Genomic DNA, 20,433 nt, shown 5'->3' with positions numbered 1-20,433 from the left:
GATCGTGCCTCAGTTTCCTTGTATGCCAAACCAGCACATGGGGGCAGATAGCATTTCTGAACATTGGATAGGAACAGTAAGCATGTCGGCTTTTTATAGGGACATTGTCAAAACACAAGCCCTGCCCTTGATCTGCCAAGTCAAAATGAGGATAGCATGGCCAGAACCACTTGAAAACTACCTTTCTCTCTGCTCTAACGTGCTATGTGAGACTTGGAAAATGTTATCACATCATGTACCTGCAGCATCCCTTGTACAAGAAAAGCCCAGCATATTAGCCTCCTCAGGAACTACAGACATAGTCCTCAACTTTATCACTGTCTTTAACTCTTACCTGTAGATGCCATTCCATGGTGTTGAGAGAATGGGAAAAAACCTATAAATCTCTTTGTGAATGTGTGTGTGTGTGTGCTAAGTTGCTTCAGTCATGTCCAACTCTTTGCAACCCTATGGACTGTAGCCCGCCAGGCTCCTCTGGCCATGGGATTCTCCAGGCAAGAATACTGAAGTGGGCTGCCAAGCCCTTCTCCAGGGGATCTTCCCGACACAGGGATCAAACCCAGGTCTCCTATTTACAGGATCGAACCTGTGTCTCTCATGTCTCCTGCACTGGCAGGCAGATTCTTTACCACTAGCATCACTTAGGATGGGAAGCCCCTCTGTGTGAATACAAACAACCTTAACAAAGTTATTTATTTTTAATCTTGGTTTCTTTTAAATTTATTTTATGTTTTGGCCACACCAAGCGGCATGTGAGACCTTAGTTCCCCGACTAAGGATTGAACCCTCACCTCTTGTAAGGGAAGCACAAAGTCTTAATCACTGGACTGCCAGCGAAGTCCCCTTTAACAGTAGTTTAGATCTATAAACCCTAATTTGAAGACATAGCTTTGATTTCAACAGTGAGCCTCCACACATCCCCCATACAGAAATAATTCATGCAAAGAACCCCATTGGTTATGAGTGCCTCTGGGATTTCAGGATGAACTGCTTTGTGAGAAGAGACGCTGTTCTGTTCATCATTGCTGTGAGATAATAGAAAGTAAATATATTGGTCTCTGCCCCTGTTCCTGGCACAGAGCTCCTAAAACTCTTATAAATTCCAAAGTGACTGGGAGCAACTTTCATTCTATTGAAGAAATTCTGGGTTGTCTCCTGGATGGGGACTGGCCACCAGAAAGACCAGGTCATGATTAGAAGCTTGGAACTTTCAGCTTCTCATTCTGCAGAGAGGAGTGAGGGGCTGGGAATGAGTAAATGATTAATGATGCCTATGTGAGGAAGCTTCCATAAGATCCGAAGAGTACAGGGTTTGGAGAGCTCACAGATTAGTGAAGACATCCACACTGGGAAAGTGATGCACCCCAACTCCACACGGACAGAAGCACCTGTGCTCGGGGCCCTCCCAGAGCCTGATTTTTGTTATCTTTTTATCTGGCTGTTCATCTATATCCTTTATCATGTTCTTTAATAACCTGGTAAATAAAAGAAGTGTTTCCCTGAGTTCTGTGAGCCGCTGGGGCAAATTAATCAAACCTGAGGGGGACGGGGTCATGGGAACCTCCAGTTTGTAGCCAAGTAGGAGGTAATTTACATATAAACTGGGGACCACTACTTGCAGTTGGCATCTGAAATGGCAACCGTCTTGTGGGTTGTTGTTTGGTCGCTAAGTCACCGTGTCTGACTCTTTGCAACTCCATGGACTGTAGCCTGCCAGACTCCTCTGTCCATGGGATTTCTCAGGCAAGGATACTGGAGAGGGTTGCCATTTCCTTCTCCAGGGCATCTTCCCAACCCAGGGATCAAATCCACATCTCCTGCATCTCCTGCATTGGCAGGCAGATTCTTTACCATCTGAGCCACCAGGGAGCCTCATCTTGAGGGACTGAGCCTTGAACCTGTGGAATCTGATACTATTCCAGGCAGTCAGTGCTAGAACTGAGTTAAACTGTAGGACACCCAGTTGATTTCTGCAGAGAATTACGTGGGATGTGTGTGGCAGGGGGCTTCCACACACTTGGTGACCAGAAATGAAGTTGTAAAGGAAACACAACAGAAGGAAAAATCTCAGTTTTTCCTTATACAGCTGCCTTCCCACCATTTGGATTAGGGCCAACACAATAGATGTTCAACAAATCTCTACCGAAAGGATAAATGAACAAGTTTACCCATCTTTGTATCCATGGCCCAGTGCTTGCAATAAATGTTAAATGAGCACATGGACAAATAGGAAGCATTTTAAACTTCTCAAGATACCTACATAAATACTTCATTAACTGAGCACAACCACCCCTGGTGGCTCAGATGGTAAAGCGTCTGCCTACAATGCAGGAGACCCGGGTTCAATCCCTGGGTCGGGAAGATCTCCTGGAGAAGGAAATGGCAACCCACTCCAGTATTCTTGCCTGGAAAACCCCACGGACTGAAGAGCCTGGTAGGCTACAGCCCATGGGGTCGCAAAGAGTCCGGACACAACTGAGCGACTTCACTTTCTTTCACTTTCACCCACCCAATGCTTCTTGCAGACAAAGTGAGGGACATCCTTCTCCTACCCTCACATACACTTAAGGAAATATTATCTCTGCACCAAAGATGGAGCCCTAGGGAACTCCAGCATTCAAGAGGTCAGTTTCCTGAGGGCAATCACATGTCCATCCATCATGAGGCAGGTCCCAGGATTCGGAACCTCCGTCTAGACCATTCTCCTCCAGACTCCCTAAGTGATTAACTGAATTTACCTATATTCAAAATGTGTAAGAATACTCTACCTTATAGGAAGTTATTTCAGATAGCTTATCAGAACTACCTAAAATAGTTTAAAAAAATGAGAATAAAAGTTAGATCCAGGAAAAAATTCAAATCTGAATGAAAGGTAAAAGTTGAGAGAAGGAAACACACACACACATGTGCATGCACACACACAAACATACACAAACTCTAGGACCCAAAGGAAGCCAAATTAGGGGGCTTGAAAATTTGGATCTAGGCTTCCCCGAAATTAAGATAGGAAGAGAAATCAGCTACGCAGTTCTCGATGTCCAGAAAGAAAAAGGGTTCTTCAGGGGAACCAGACTATCCCCAAGACTCACACCTAAGTTATTTATCGCACATATTTTAAGTCACAGTAGAGGGCATACACAGCAATAGGTAGACTGGCATTGGAGCCACACTCAGTGATGGCTGAGAACTCAACATGAAGTGTGACTCAGTAAAAACAAGTCATACTGTCCAGATTTTGCATGTTCTGCAAATAGTCTTCCATGAATCTATCTCCCACTGAGGCATCTGAACAGATGGAGAACACATAAGAAGAGGCTGGTTTTCCCAGTAGGGACCCCCACTGCAGGTATCCTGTGGTTCTCCTACTACATGGAGCTCCAGTGGCCACCAGCAACACTGACAATGATTTGTGAAAACCAAGGATTCTAGCCAGGTTCCTCTCTCCTGCCTGGATGTCCATTTTCCTTCCACCTGAAGGTGAGCTGTGCTGAAAAGTCTCCATCTACCCCTCTAGATCCCACTCAGCTCTCCTCCACCCTATGCTCAGTCACTAAGAAATGTACCACCTGGCTCTCCTTGCCCTCTGGCTTCTTATTATTTCAGGCCAATAGGAGGCACTGGCAGGGTACTTATTCCCAGGGTCCCTTCCTGCTGGACCTGCGTTAGGCAGTGTTTCTGCCCCTCCACCTGAGGCCACAGGCCCCTCAGGAGGCACCCTCACCTCCACAATTCTCATGAAGTTCTGGCAACTGCACCCCACTTGCCCCTCCAGACTGGAAGTGGTAAGTTTCCCCTTCTGATTGACCCTGGTGCTTCACTATCCGTGTTGGTTTCTTAACCCAACTCCTCTTCTATAAATTTTAAACCATCCTTAATCACCTCCTCTGAATGTGTCATCTGTCTTCTACTGCAATCCTGACCAATATAGAGCCAACAAGAGACCTGAGGGTTAGGCCAGGTCTAATGTGGTAAAGAATCCGTCTGCAATGCAGGAGATGCAGAAGATTCAGATTGGATCTCTGAGTTGGGAAGATCCCCTGGAGAAGGAAATGGCAACCCACTCCAGTATTCTTGCCTCGAAAATTTCATGGACAGAGAAGCCTGGTGGGCTGCAGTCCATAGGGCTGCAAAGAGTCAAACACGGCTGAGCAACTAAATGCACACGCATACTTCTAAAAATTAAACAAGGAAACACTCTAGTACCAAAACATCTACTTAAACTCTTTCCTCAGTACCATTCCTTCAAATAAAGTAATTTGGCACCAAAACAAACAAATAAATATTCTAGATACATTCCAGCATGTGAATCGATGGTTAATCAAGTTCTCAACATTCTGTATGTCATACAGAATGGAATCATTTTGGCCTAGATAAATTTCAAAGCCAGTACTACTAGTTAACTAATTGCTCAGCAGAGGAATATGTTTGTTTGCTTGTTTGTTTTTTAAATCTCAGTAACACACCTGTGAAATAGCAGCCTTTGAATAAAACATCTTTCTAATGAATTCTCCAGGATGAGTTATTTGCAAAGTGTGCCCAAAGTAACTAAAGGAAGTGACCCGCTCTATGGCGCTATTGAATGTAACCAATTAAATTTTACAGGACATCTGCTGATGCTGGTTTTAGAACTAGGTTTCACACAATGACTAAAATAAGTGCCTATTGAGGCCACTGTTAGCTTATGACCAAAGTTAAAAAAAGAAAAAACTGTATCATCAGCATACAGAAAATCCTATTGAAAAAAAAAAAGACAAGCTCCATACCAAGGAGACATGCACCTAGATTATCCAAAAGCAACTTCAAATCTTTGAGCTTAGGTTAAAAAGGAAGAGGGGCTGGAACACAGCTGCCTTACTCTGTTCAAAACAAATATATGACCTAGTAGAAGCCTCTGGGTTCACATTGACTTGCAATAGCGTTGAAAGACAACAGTAACTGAGAGTTTATGTTGAGTTCATACAATTTCACCATCCACAGAGCAAAAGCCTTAGACAGTCTTATATTTTCTTTACCAGCTGCCTTCCTGAGAGAAGTGTTAAAAGTGATCAATAAAAAGATAGAAATATCTGAAACCCAGTTGCTCCCCATGTAAAATACTGGTTTAAGAAATGCAAACCCACAACTTAAGGAAGAAAAACATAAAATGTAAATGAAATGTCTAATAAACTCAGTCACTTCAAATGATGAGGTCTTCCCGGTTTGAAACATGATTAGCCAAAAAATGATTTTGAAGGGAAATGTAACCTAATTAATAATTTACTTTAGCTACAGAAATGTGGCCAGTCACTCAACTGGGTAGGCACAAAATGTTTTCCCTTCCTCATGTTCCTTTCCTCGCCATGAGCAAAGGAAATTTCCAGTGATTCCTGCTTCTGCGTCATTTCCATCACTTCTGTCCTCTCCACCCCTGCACAGCCAGAGCTGCTAAGACCTGCCCAGATAGGTTTGAGTGGAGAACAGAAGCTCAGGTCCTCCTAAGCAATCCTCACCAGGGTCATGAAGCACATCAGCAGCCCCAGCCACATCAGCTGCTGCAACCTGGACTAAGTTTTGCTTCCCTGGGTTTGGTTTCTAAAGGAAGTCCAGAGCTGACTGTGTGGGGCAGCTCTGATGTCTTTCCTGTTCTTTCTTTGGGGACATGGTGTGTACAACAAGGATCCTTCCTCAGCCACCCTGCCCAGTATAGGACTTGCTTGCTGTAACAGGAGTGTGCTTGCCAAGGCCCCAGCACTGCTTAGCCCTTGTCTCCCTGCTCCTAGGGGCTTTAATTCTGTTTCCTTACCCCACACCCTTTCCTCCTATACCAAGCAACTGGCTAGAGTCCAGCTGACTGCAAAAGGACTGATTACCTGGAATGGACACTTGCTCCAACCTCACTTTCAGCAACCTGCCTACAGCTGCTGAACTCATCAAACCTGTTGACTCTTGTGCAGCAGACCCTTGAGGACTGGAGCCACATTATTCCCGATCCCCTGATGTCGAGTCCAGTCCAGGCATTGACCCCAGTCTCCCTTGTTGATCTGCTTCAACACAGACATCACCTGCATGCTCCTATCTGATCAAGCCTCTTGACCAGGGAAGAAAGGTCTGGGTGAGGTCACACACCAGTTTTTTCCCAACCCTACAAAACCCGAAAATTAAAGGTCAAAATTCCATGCAATACTTCTTTGCAGAAATAGCCAACAGGGGCTTCCCTGGTCGTTCAGTGGTAAAAGAATCCACATGCAATGTGGGAGACACGGGTTCGATCTCTGATCTGGGAGGTTCCCACATGCCAGGGAGCAACTAAGCCTGTGCTCTAGAACCCATGATCGACAACAAGAGAAGTCACTTCAGTGAGAAGGCTGCACACCACAACTAGAGAAAAGCCCACGCAGCAACAAAGACCCAGGACAGCCAAAAATAAATAGATACATTTTTTTTAATGAAAGCATTCATTAAAAAAAAATCAATACAATATTGTAATTAGCCTCTAATTAAAATAAATAAATTTAATTTTTTTTTTAAATGAAGATGAAATAGCCGACAAGTCAATAGCATTAAAAAAGTTTTTCAACCTCACTGATAAGCAAAGGAATGCAAATGAAGGTAACGGTGAGATATTATTTGACCCCTATCAAACTGAAAAAGAAATTTAACTATGATAAGTAAACTGCTGTTGGGGAAGCAGAGAAAAAGGAACCCCCACCCACTACTGGTGAAAATGTGAACTGACACAGCCTTTGGAAAGCAATCTGATAACATCTACTGTTAATGAAAACAAACACCCCCTTCACCCAGCAATTCTCCTTCTGGGGCTCTAGCTTCTTGAAATCAAGGCACCACTAGGTAAGACTAGATGTCCAAGCACTGTCTGAGATGGCAAAAAAACTGGAAACACAGTGAATGCTTATCAGTAAGAGAATGGCTGCCTAAGCAGTGATGGGTCCAATTCATGGCTTTTGATGCCACCCCAAGCTGGAGCTACACAGATGAACTGAGAACGGCTTCCTTGAGCTGTTACTCAGCAGGAAAAGCAGGATGCAGAAAAACTTCAAACCAAATCCAAGACACTCCCTTAAGGAGTATTTGTGTTTGTATGTGATTACATGACCATGAAGAAATATATGGCAGATGCCCACCAGGCTGCCAACACCAGTGACCTTGAGTATGGGAGGTGACAGTGGTGGGAAGGGAAGGCAAGTGCCCACGGGTGGACAGAACAGTAGAACAAGAACAGAGGCGAAAAATAGAACTTTCTAAAGTGGAGATGAAAAAAATAGAATATATGATGTAATTTCATATAATTCCTTTTATGTAAAATTATGCTATGTGTGTCCATAAAAAGATACATGAAAGTATAGTCACCAGAACGCTAATACAGGTTATCACTGTGCGGTGGCCTTATACCATGCCTGCATCATCTGCATTTTTATTAAGTATGAATTATTCATATAGTCAGAAAAAATACCCTTCAAAGCTATTTTATGTTAATTTTTTTATTCCCCTGCTTTTCTAATTCTACCATCATGCCACACTCCCTACCTCCAACCAAGTAAACCACATCATAGAGGATCTGCATTGGATTCAATGTTGACCTGCATGTGTGAGAAGAGGGAGAAAGAGAAAGTGTTCTCTCTCTGACTTGGGCCAGAAGACCCCATCACGTTAGTGTCTACACTGAACACAGGCAGGTGGGTCCATATCTACCTAGTCACCTTTGCAGGAAAAGGGAGCCCAGATCTTAAACAAAGCTTGGGGGAGACTTGCCCGAATTCTAGCACCAACAAAGAGCCTCCTCTTCAATCACCATCCCAGGAGTGGGGTTCTAGCAAATCTCCTAACCTCTTACTTCCAAGAAGAGAGTTTATGAGGCCTCTGGGACTTCCCTGGTGGTCCAGTGGTTAAGAATCTGCCTGCCAATCCAGGGGACACAGGTTCAATCTCTGGTCCAGGAAGATCCCACATGCAGTGGGGCAACTTAGCCCCACTCAGTAGCACCACAACTACTGAGCCCAGGCTCTAGAACCCATGTTCTGCAACAAGAAGAGCCACCGCAACCAGAGAAAGCCCAAGTGCAGCAATGAAGTCCCAGCACAGCCTAAAATAAGTCAAATAAATAAGTGAAAATTCTAAGGCCTCTGGAACCTCATGTGAATAGAAAGTTTTTAGGAACAGCATGCCAAGGCTCTAAAAGAATTGTTTTTGTCGTGGCTGTGGGAACAGTCCTTCCCTGCACCACCCACATTTTGCCAACATTACAGTCTAGAGTCCCAGAGCCAAAAACAGGGCTACACACAGGGGCAGCAGGGTCAGGGGCCGCTGTCCAGAGCGAGGCGGCTGGGCCAGGTCATGTGGCTCTGGTGCTTATTTGCAAAAATTTACACGTGGATCTCAAGAGGCCTAATTCTAAGTTTTTAAAATCAAATTGCATAGTTTGTGCAACTTTTTGGAAGTGTGTGTTCAATGAACCGCCCTGCTTGGTCTGGATCCAGGGACACAGCAAGCCTGTTGAAAAGCACTACTTAAGCAGGGAGTGCCTCTTCTACACTCCAGAAAGTCCTCCGGGGGGAGGTTCTCCCACCCTTCCCAGCTCCCCACCTTATCCACCCAGATCCCCTACCCTGAGCCCAACCCAGAAGAGCTCCTTGGCCTCAGAAGCTGGTTGAGGGTGTGGACAGCATGGCCCCAGGCCCTGTGTTGGAGGCTTCACCTTTTTCAGGACACTTAGGTTCTGTGCAAAGCAGAACTTCAGCCGCCACCCAGACACAAGAGCACTTCTGTAGATCATTCCGAGCATCAGCTGCTGGCCTGTGTGAGCATCTTGAGTGCAGGAAGCACATCTGTTCAACAAGCCCTTACCCACTGCTCCTATCTCCTGAGCCAAATGCCCATCTGACTCCACTCACCGCTACACCTCGCTCACTAAATTCCTGCCAATTCCCAGACGACTAAGATTCTGTTAAGCACAACATTCGCGTGCAGCTATCACTCCACCTGGCTTTCTGAACTCATGGAAATCTCCTGGATTTGGATTTGCAGTGAAGAGAGTGTGGAAGCAGTGAAGGGCAAGACAGAGCCAAGGCAATTGAACAGCCCTCTCAGGACTGCTCCGCTGGGTGGCCCAGATTAGAGAACGGATCCAAGGGGATGACAGAGGATGAGATGGTTGGATGGCATCACCGACTCGATGGACATGAGTTTGAGCAAGCTCCAGGAGTCGGTGATGGACAGGGAAGCCTGGTGTGCTGCAGTTCAAGGGGTCCCAAAGAGTTGGACACAACTGAGCAACTGAACTGAACTGAACCTGGGGATTTCCTTGCTTGGGCAGTTTCCCCCAAGTCTCTACCCACCCAAATGAAGCAAATAGAACGGGGTGGGGGGGTGGAATGGAAACAGTGACAGACTTTATTTTCTTGAGCTCTAAAATCTCTGTGCATGGTGACTTCAGCCATGAAATTAAAAGACACTTGATTCTTAGAAGGAAAGCTATGACACACTTAGTGTATTAAAAAGCAGAGACATCATTCTGCCAACAAAGGTCGGTATAGTCAAAGCTATGGTTTTTCCAGTAGTTGTTGTACGGTTGTGAGAGCTGGACTGTAAAGAAGGCTGAGCACCAAAAAAAATGATACTTTCGAACTGTGGTGCTGGAGAAGGCTCTTGAGAGTCCCTTGGACTGCAAGGAGATCAAACCAGTCAGTCCTAAAGGGCATCAACCCTGAATACTCATTGGAAGAACTGATGTTGAAGCTGAAGTTCCAATCCTTTGGCCATCTGATGTGAAGAGCTGACTCACTGGAAAAGACCCTGATGCTGGGAAAGATTGAGGGCAGGAGGAGAAGGGGACGACAGAGGATGAGACAGTTGATGTCATCACCGACTCAATGGACATGAGTTTGAGCAAGCTCGAGGAGATGGTGAAGGACAGGGAAGCCTGGCATGCTGCAGTCCACGGGGTCGTAAAGAGTCAGACACGACTGAGCAACTGAACTATAGCAGAACAATAGATTTGAGAAAACACCATTGAGAACCGTAGCTTGGGGCTTAAAGTATTCATCCAATAAACTGAGCACCTATGTAGGTATATATTGGAAATTAGGTGCATGCTGGTATATTCATTTCCTATAGCTGCTGTATCAAATGACCACAAGTTTAGTGGCTTAAACAACAAATATGTATTATTTCACAGTCCTGAGGGCTGGAATTCTAAAATGGGTCACAAAGAGGCTAAAATCAAGTGCTGAGAGTCCTGCAGGCTCTAGCGAAGAATCTGCTTCCTTCTCTCTCCCCGTGTCGAGCCGCCTGCAATCCCCAGCTGTGGGCTTCAGCCAGCCATGGCATCCCTCTGAACTCTGCTTCTCTCATCACTTCTCCTGTTCTGATTCTGGTCCTCCTGTCTCTTCTTAAAAGGGACCTTGTGATTACACTGGGCCCACCTGGACAGTCCCCTCATCTCTGCATCCTTAATTTAATCACATCTGTGGAAGTCCCTTCTGCTACGTGAGGTAACACAGTCACAGGTCACAGGGAGGGAGCATGGACATCTTTGGGGCCTCTTTCTACCACAATCTGTGAGCACAATAAATATGGAAAGCCCTACCACTTACACACTGGCTAAGAAGGTGAGAGATTCTGTCTGCCTGCCAATGCAGGGGACACGGGTTTGATCCCTGGTCCGGGAAGATCCCACATGCTGCAGGGCAACTAAGCCTGTGTGCCACAACCACTGAAGCCAGAGCACCCTTGAGCCCATCAAGAGAAGGCACAACAATAAGAAGCCCATGCGCTGCAACCAGAGGCACCAGTGCAGCCCAAAATTAATTAATTTAAAAAAAGAAAAGGAAGACGTTCAGGGATTCTGAAAGGAAGAAACTCAAGAAACAACGAACAGTGGCTTGTTCACAACTCAGAACAAATCAGTTCTGAGCCTGTTACTTCCCACATTTCGTAGTGGTGGTTGGAGCTCACACTGTAGAACGGCTGAGGGCTTTCTTGCTCCTCCTACCGAGGAAGGAACAATTACCAACCTGACTGCAGAACGTGAGCAGGCCCTGCTTCCTGGCAGGCCAGGTCACTGGGCACTGAAAGCTCAACAAGCCCTCACAGGACGTTCCTCTCTCCGGAGCCGAACGCCCCGCTGTCTTACTCAGTTCTCCATCACACCCTGTGGGTGCGGACGCACACTGGTGATCAAAGTTGGATTTGAGCTAAGAGGAGGCAGAGATTCCCAGTTCAGTGATAAACCGCGAGGTGTGGGCCCCCACACAGCTGTGCTGGAGCTCTCTGCACCGGGAGCCCTGAGCACAGGCCTGAGTCCTCATAAAGTGAATCCTCGTTCCCCGGTGCGCTTTACTGTTCCTCATATCCACATCCCAGGGAGAAGTGATGAAAAGTTCAGATACTCCCCCATCACTAGCTCCAACATCACCTCAATAAGGCAAATTTCTCCTCAAGCCCAAAAAGTGCTCTTAGCTCTTAGCTTCTGAAGAATGAGGATTGCCTATTACAATTCCTGGTGCTACACAAACATCCAGTGAATGAATAAAGGAACAGAAAACATCCTGTCTTCATGCTCTTTCCCTTTGGTGATCTCATCTCTTCCCACAAATTCCACTACCATTCTAGACTGATAACTCCTAGCTGGACATCTTCACCCTCTCCCCAGCTCCAGACTCAAAGTTTCCTTCCCAGGATCCTTCAAAACCTCAAACCTAACACGCCCAGAAAAGAACTCATCAGCACACCTCTCTGAAATCTCGTCCTACCTTTGAATTCATAGCCCTCAGAGGGGCTCCAAGACTTAAACTACTTCTAACTCTTCTCTATTTCACCTGCCACTGGTCCCTTAAGCCAGCCTGACCCACCCAGACCCAGTCTGTACCTGCTCATTACACTGGTGGTCTGACCATCTTCCAAGATGTTTCCTCCTCTCTCCATCACCCCACTTGGTTCCAAACTTCTTTCTTTGATCACTCTGCTACCAAGCCATAAACTTCTGGCTCTGGGGGAGTCTCACCCCATCCCAGCCTGTGTCTTCTCCAGAATTGAGGTTAACACATATTCCCCCAGATTGTTTAAGACTTTGTTGTTTAAGAATAGCTTAAGGTTCTTGGCAAAATTGAGTGGACAGCACAGAGGTTTCCCTGCTGTCCCTACATATGCACAGCTTCCGCCACTAACAACATCCCCCAGCAGAGTGGTCCACTTGACACATTATAAGCACCCAAAGTCCACAGTTACACTAAGGTGCATGCTTGGCGTTGTACGTTCTACGGGTTTGGACAAATGTACAATGTCATGGGTCCACATTAGAGTATCAAACAGAGAGTTTCTCTGCTCTAAAAACCCTCTGTGCTCTGCCTATTCATCCCTCCCCACCTGCAACCCCTGGCAACCAATGATGATTTTATGTCTCCATGGTTTTGCCTTTCCTGGAATGTCAGAGTTAGAATCGTACAGTATGTAGCCTTTTCATATTGGCTTCTTCCACACAGTAATACGCATTAGTCTCCTTCAAGCCTTGAGACTTCCCTGGTGGTCCAGTGGTGAAGACTCCATGTTTCCAATGCTGGGGGCACAGGTTCATCCCTGGTCAGGGAAATATGATCCCACATGCTGCACAGTCTGGTCAAAAAAAAAAAATTTTCCTTCAAGTGTTTACATGGCTTGATAGTGCATTTCGTATAGGGTCTCCCAAGTTTTTCAGCTTCACTTTCTTCTAGGGGTTCTGACCCAGCTCACCACTTTGGTTCTTGCCATCAGTTCAGTCTCAGGTGAGAACTTCCTGCCACAGGCTTGGCCACACAGAACCAAGTTTCTGCCAGCAAATGCTTAGCCAGTTTCTGCCTCTTCCCAATCCTCAGGCCCAGGCACTGCTGTTTCACCTCAGCGACTTTGCTTTGATCCCCAGCCGCCTTATCTTCGACTCCAAGATCCCTGAGGATGGGGCCTTAATCTTACATGTTATGTCTCCTGTAAGTTCAAACACAGTGACAGATACACAAGTGCTCAACATAACTATGAACAGAATTAAATAAAACTGGTTTCCCTAAAGGGTTGCCCAGCTCAGGGCTGAAAACATCCTGCACATTGCCAAGGGCAAGAGATTATCTGATCCATGAATTAAACGGTCCATTCTTTCCTCACATCTCCCCCACTGCTTTCTGTTCATTGGTCATTTCAGTCCTTATTAACTCCTTCAGGGAAGGATGACTGGGGGAAAAAATAAATATACATGAGCTACAACATAAACTCTTCCATTTGGGGATAGAGGCAGTGGGGGGGGGGTGGAAATAATTGAACTTCGGATGTTTGTTCATGGCTCAAAGTGGTGAGGCAGCCACTGCCACCCCCGTGGCTACTGCCCACACAAGTTCTCTAACATGTTCCCATTTCCCTTAGCTGCACAGAGACCTCAGCTACCGCCACACAGGGGCTATTGACACAGGAGCCCCCGCCATCCCCCTGCGCCTCCAGCTCAGATGTGTAGGCGTTTGGCTGCTTAAACATCTATTGCTCATTTGAGTTTTCAGAACTGGCCTTTGCCTTGTTGTTGTTGTTCAGCCGCTCAGTCGTGTCCGACTCTCCGTGACCCCATGGACTGCAGCACGCCAGGCTTCCCTGTCCTTCACCCAGAACTTGCTCAAACTCATGCGCATTGAATCAGTGATGCCATACATCTCATCCTCTGTCATCCCCGTCCCCTCCTGTCTTCTATCTTTCCCATCTTTCCCAACATCAGGGTCTTTGCCCACGGTCCAGATTTCCCAGTAGGCAAACCTTTGAACTGGAGGCTGCTCTGGAAAAACCTCAGCCCTCTAGTGGCAGTGGATAGGCATTACAGCATTTCAGAGAAAAAACATGGGTTTCAAATTGAAGGCAAGGCTGTTTTGAACAGTCAGGTGTCTTCAGCGTAAAGGATAGTCATCCACCTGCAGCAGCCAGGAGAAATTTAATGAAAAATGGATGAGAACAATGATAAGTGGGGAAGGGTTATGTGGATGCTTTTTTTCTTCCAGAAACTGTAGAATTTGTTTCAACAGACACATGCTGCTGTGTGCCAGGCAGCATGTTGGAGTCAAGAGGTCCCCTAGACATCATTTGGTCCAACCCCACTCTCTCTGATATGCTGTAATCCATCTCCATAGCTGCCACGCTGGATGTGAAATTATCCAGTAGAGATATTTACAGTCTCTTCTACACATTCAGTCACCAAGCACATGTTGAGAGCCTGCAAGGCAGAATCGGCCCCACATTCATGAAGAAAGTCCAGTCGAAGAGGCCCCCAGAGTCACTCAGCCTCCAACCCAGACCAAAGGCCCCAGCAGCATTCACCAGGGTTGCACCAGTACCCACCTTCCAGCTACGGAAACCCTGGAGCTGCTAATCTGGGCTGGATTCCCATCCCAGGTGCCCCCAACATTGGGGGTCACAGAAGGGAGGCCGCCTGGCCTCCTGCCTCACCTGGTCCTGCCTCCTGGACTCACTGTCCTGCCTGGATCACTCCTGGCAAGCTGATGGGCCTGCAGGGCCCAAGGCAGGCCCAGTGTGGTTATATTTAACATCTTTCTGCATTTTCTCCAGTTTCCTTAAGTGTGAATGAGCTCCATGTAGATGTGGCTGGAACCAGTGTCCCAGAGACACTGCAAATAAGATTCCCTGTGGAGGCAGCAACCAGCGCCCTGGAGTGCTACTGTTCCTATTATATATGTCTTCTCCAAGAGACTGCTACCTCCTTCAGGGCAGGCTGTATTTTCTTCCTCCCTATATTCCTGAGGCCCAGGACCCTTGGTAGGTACTTGATGATTGTGGAAGGACTATATGCATTTAAGGAAAGGAATATAAAAGCTAAAACCAAAATGCACACTCTCCAAATGCCAGCCTTACAGCCACCAAGACCACAAAAGGCCTACAGACTGGTCCAAGCTGCCAGGTGGCAGCTGGCTGACACTGGCAAAAATAGGAACCCTTTGGGGGCCCTGCATCTTGACTTTTATGTCCAGCTGTATTGACAAGAGCTCTCGAGAGAGAGCGCAGAGTAGAATCTGCTCACACTGTCCTGACTACTCCTTCTGCCCACCTCTAACCTCATAGGCTCAGGCTTTTCTTTTTTTTTTTTAATTGGATTATAGTTGATTTACAATGTGTTAGTTCCAAGTGTACAACAAAGTAAATCAGCTACACATATGCATACACATCTACTTTTTTTTAGATTCTCTTCCCACATAGGTCATTACAGAGTACTGAGTAGGGCTCAGGCTTTCTATCTCAAGACGGATGACCTAACCACCTCTGCATTTTCTTTCATCAGAGATACTCACACGTACATACAGTTCTAGGACTATGCTGTTGTTGTATAGTTGCTATGTCACGTCTGAGTCTTTTGCTAGAACAGGACATGTAGCCCACCAGGCTCCCCTGTCCATGAGATTTCCCAGGTAAAAATACTGGAGCAGGTTGCCATTTCCTTCTCCAGGGGATCTTCCTCAGAAATACCAATCATTTTCTTTAAAAAAAAAAAAAAATCTCTCCCTACAGAACACAGAGAGTTTGGCATAGTTACCCAAAAGGTACAGCAGAGAGGTGGGGTAGCACATGAGAAGGAGCCATATTCCGGGGTCAGACTGCCTGGAATCCCTACTGGCTTGGCGTATTACCTGTGTGACCACAGGCAAGGTTTTTGTGCCTCCATTTCCTCATCTAAAAATAGAACTAACAACAGGATCTGCACAAGAGGACCCTGTGGGGATTAAATGAGTCACTACAGTTAGGATGCTGCCTGGTGGACTAAGTACTTAATCAATATTAGCTCATCATCACAGCAAATATCCTCCCATCCTCGCAGAGAACAGCAATCCAGGTAAAAGCTCATTTTCTAGCAAATCCTTATACCCAAACTGAGCATGATCAGTCCTCCCACCCAAACCAGAATCCCCAAGGGCAGGAATTAATCCGAACTTCATGAACATTTCCTGGTGACTCACATGCACACTCAAATTTGAGAATATAAGAATATGAGTAAGTCACCTACATATAAACAAGTTCTGTTCTGAGAACAGTCAAGTTTGTTCATAAGTCCAACAAAGCTAGCCTAGGTAGCCAACTAACACAATCAACTACATACTACTGTACTGTAACAGGTTTATAATACTTTTCACACAAACATCAAAAACAAAAAAAAAATAAAACATTTTAATCTTACAGTACAGTACAGTACCTTGAAGTACCTTGAAGGCAGGAAGAGAAGGGGACGACAGAGGGTGAGACAGTTGGATGGCATCACTGACTCTATGGACATGAGTTTGAGCAAGCTCCAGGAGTTGGTGATGGACAGGGAGGCCTGGCGTCCTGCAGCCCATGGGGTCACAAAGAGTCAGACACGACTGAGTGACTGAACTGAACAGTACCTCGAAAAGTCCAGTAGTACAGTACATTAGCTGGCATACAGGGGCTGACATCAAGTGAACAGGCAAAAAGAGTTACTGACTTGAGGAGGGAGAAGAGGTGGGAGCTGGTAGAGCTGAAGGATCGTCAGCAACAGGAGACCAAGGGCAAGCTGTTAATTTCACCCATGCCTGATGTTGATGGCACAGGTTCTGGTTCCTTCCTGGAACCAAATGCATGTTCACATCATTGACAGTTTGCAACTTGAAGGTTCATATGTAAGGGACTTACTCTGCCTATAAGGGAGACCCCACATGGAATGACTACAAGATGCTGGAGAAATGGAACCTATAGCTTTCATCAGTTTTACAAAGACAACTCAGTGTTCCATTCTCATCAAGTAACCATCATCAGAGAAGGAGACAGAGCAGGGGAAAGAGAGCAGACTAGACCGGGGGGCTCACGGTCCTAATCTCAGGTAATGTGAAGGGGAGTTAGCTGTCACCATGAATCTCACGAATGCAATCCATTTATCTTCCATTAACTACTGGTGGGAAAGAAAAGTGGGGCGTGGCAGCTTCGAATTTGGAGGTGGGACAGGCCAATACCCCCTCCTGTGAGAAAGATGCTGGAACATAAGAGAAGTGACAGAGGGAAAAGGAGACGTGCTTCGGGGAGAGCCCCATGGCCTCTGACAGCTGGCTGCCCTTCATCTGAGAAATGTGCCACTGCAGAGACCAGCCCAGAGGCCACGGCTGTGGAAACCGTGCTCTCAGCAACGTTCTACTCAGATGTCACGATGCTGATTAGTCACGGGGCTGGTGGTCCAAACTGGGGTCCTGGGCTGGTGGCTGGAAGAGGAAGCAAAGGCTGGGAGGTACCGGAAGGGCTTGCTTCTCTGTACACAGGCTTGGGGGATGGAGAGGCAAGGAGGAGCTCTCCCAGCGTACCTGGGAAGAAGACAGCATCACTAAATAAAAGCAGGACTCCAGAGCCCAGCTGGGGACGATGGAGGGGGATTCCCCCTTGGATGGTACATGGTCGTGTTGGGCACAGCCCTGAGAAATGACTGGTGAGCAGGGAGGCATGCTCCCCGGGAAGGGAATCTTCTCTGTCTTCCTTTCAAAAGTGCTGCAGGCCTACCCTACAGGCGGGGCTAAACCACTTTCGATGTAGCAGGTACCAGGCAGCCTCTGGGTGGTACCTGGGTCTGCAGAAGAGGCTGAGCCCAGGCTGCCCCCTTCAGTGACTCTGCCACCACCACACTGTTCCCCCAAAGACTCTAATTGCAGCATCTTCATATCCCAACTGCACCGAAGGTAAGTCTCAGAGGCCCTAGGGAACTGCACTTGCCTGATCAAGGAAGCAAATATAGCACATGCAAAGTACAACAATTCAGTGTAATCTTCCCAGAATGTCAACTATTTCTTGGGAAACGTGACACCTCCAACTCCTCTTCACAATTGAGTGTTCCTTCTCCCTTCACCTTTGGATCTGCTGCTTAGGAAATAGCAAGCAGCAGCCTCCAGCCCACCCCTAACAGCCCTGCCCGTTAACGACCACTCAGGGTCCCTGAGCATCCCAGCAGATGATGGAGGAGATCCTCCATCGTCACCCAAACCTCTTGTCCCTGGGCCCAGTGCTGCCCCCACTCCACCAATTCATCCTCATTTCCCTGGCTCCTCCGGCCCCTGCCCGCTCAGGGCACAGACACTAACGAGCAGAGAAGAGCTGGAAAAGGCAGTGGGGATGCTAAGGGGTAAATAAATTATTCAGAGGATCACAGGAACCAAGAGACACAAAGGTTCTCCAGGAGTCTGAATCACCAGAGTGCACATGTGGCTTCCCCAGACAGACTTGACACCAACATCCTTTGCAAAGAAAGGCCTTTTCTAAGCAGCTCTCATCAGTCGCTTCTGCAGGCACCTGTTGTTAAGGGCGCCGAACAGTGAGTGGGGCTCACTCTCTTAAGAGCTGAAAGGGGCTTCAGCTGTCACCGTGCCCACTGCCTCACTTTACTGATGGGAAAAACCACAGCCCAGAGAGGTGGGCTGAGGCTGGGGAGGTAGGTCACTGTCACAAAGCAGAGGTGTTCAGCCTGCACTCAACACACGTGGAGAGCGAAAAGAAACTGCAGGCCTCTCAGTGGATAAGAATCTGCGTGTCAATGCAGGAGACACGGGTTCCATCCCTGATCCCGGAAGATCCCACATGCCACAGAGCAACTAAGCCCGTGTGCCACAACTACTGAGCCCCACGCGATAGAGGCTAGGAGCCGCAACTACTGAGCTCATGTGCTGCAAGTACTGAAGCCTGAGCACCTGAGAGCCTGTGCTCCACGAGAGACGCCACTGTAACGAGAAGCCTGCACAGTGCAACAAAGAGGAGCCCCTACTCGGTGAAACCAGAGAAAAGTCCAAGCAGCAATGAAGACCCACCACAGCCAAAAATTAATAAATAAATTATTTTTTAAAAAAGGAGAAGAAACTGTAGGCCACAAAGCAGGCAGCCGATGTCACTCCTTTTCCTATTGAAGCCACTTGGGCCTGGGGCTACTGGGTAGGGGTGGGGACAGGTGGACCCCACCAATGTCTGACTCACAAAAGTGTCAGATAAGGGGGCTTGTTGTATTTGAAAGTCCACTTCAAGAAGAGAACAGAGCAGTGCTGTTAATGTCCCATAAAAGACAGAGGTCAAGGATCAATAGTGATGATCAGGCCCCTTGCCGAGAGGGGAGAACAGTCAGGAGTTCACTCTGTTACAGGGGAAAGAAAATTCACAGACCAAACAACTGAGAGAACACATCTCCTCATCAAAACAGTCAAGGCTGGGGCTTCCCTGGCAGCCCAGCGGTTAAGACTCTGCACTTTCAATGCAGGGAATCCCCAGTAGGAGAACTGAGGTCCCACCTGCCACATGGCACTGCCGAAAAATAAATAAATAAACAAAAAACAACAACCCCAAAAAGTCATAAAAAATAAATAAGGGGCAGAAAATGCAAGTAGATCCTTAAACATAAAGCAAAAACAAAACAGAAAAAGCTGTTCTCTGTTGTGAAACAAGATACACCACCTGGAGGGCCTAGGGAGAACCTGAGTCAAAACAGAAACCAGCAGGTAAGAAGCAAATTCTGGGAAACTTCCTGGAGAAGGGAAAAAATGGAGCTATAGAAAACATTAATAGAACTGCAAATAGAAAGATTACATGCTATGTGTAAAACAGATAGCTAATGGGAAGCTGGTACACAGCACAGTGAGCTCAGCTCAGTGCTCTGTGGTGACCTAGAGGAGTAGAATGGGGGTGTGGGGAGGGAGACGCAAGAGGCAGGATATATATGTATACAGAGCTGATTCTCACTGCTGCACAGCAGAAACTAACACAATTTATAAAGCAATTATCCTCAAAAAACAAAAAAGATTACATGCTAGAAGTGTACATGTGGGACCAAACTGAGAATAAAGGAATGACAAGGTGATTAACTTTATTTAACACGGTGCTCTGGAAAGGAATCTTTCTAGAATAAGACTCAAAAGAGCCATGGACCATCAGGGAGATCCCATCCAGTGCCTGCTGCAGCTTCCTAATGCTGCCTGAAAGTCCAAGTCGCCTGGGAGCTTTCCGAGTCCTGGCCCCTCGCTGCTGAGAATAACACCCCAGGGTCAGGCATCTGTAGGCACCACTAGCCCAGGCACCTCCTTTCACAGAGTCGGAAAGTGAGACCCAGAGCAGTGAGACGAGGCTGGTAAAGTCGGGAAAGGCAAAGAGGAGGCAAGTTCTGAAGCCCAGATTCAGAAGGTCAGGCCTGACATGACACAGGGAAGAAGGGTCCGCAACAGGTGGAGGGAATCCCCCTGACTGTTGGGATGAGCACCCTGGTAGGCAGAGCACAGTTAGGGGTGGGGGGTGGAGCCTACCGGGTTTTCCACAGAAGGCTGACCCCTTCCTCCCTGTCCAGCCGGGAGGCAGGGGCCAGGTTGAAGCCCCATCACCTTCCTCTGCCCCTTCAGCATCTCCCTGCGCCTTTCAACTGTTCAACATCCTCTGCAGACACTGCCCTTCCTCTTCCAG

General features: G+C 47.1%; 1 protein-coding gene across 32 annotated transcripts in view; it reads right to left on the bottom strand.

The window, feature by feature from the left end:
- The window catches only part of CNIH3 (cornichon family AMPA receptor auxiliary protein 3), a 276,611-nt gene that overhangs the window by 91,405 nt on the left and 164,773 nt on the right, over positions 1-20,433 (bottom strand). For 2 of the 32 annotated variants that reach the window (XM_027564558.1, XM_027564572.1), the window contains exon 2: positions 11,864-12,954. The exons of the other annotated variants lie outside the window; for them this stretch is intronic. The gene's annotated coding sequence lies outside the window, so the exon portion shown is untranslated. The remainder of the gene's footprint in view (positions 1-11,863; positions 12,955-20,433) is intronic. 32 annotated transcript variants of the gene reach the window in all.

This window comes from Bos indicus x Bos taurus, chromosome 16 (genome assembly GCF_003369695.1).
Source record: "Bos indicus x Bos taurus breed Angus x Brahman F1 hybrid chromosome 16, Bos_hybrid_MaternalHap_v2.0, whole genome shotgun sequence".
NCBI lineage: Eukaryota > Metazoa > Chordata > Mammalia > Artiodactyla > Bovidae > Bos > Bos indicus x Bos taurus.
Note: the sequence above shows the minus strand (reverse complement) of the source record. Positions and strands in the feature narration are given on the sequence as shown.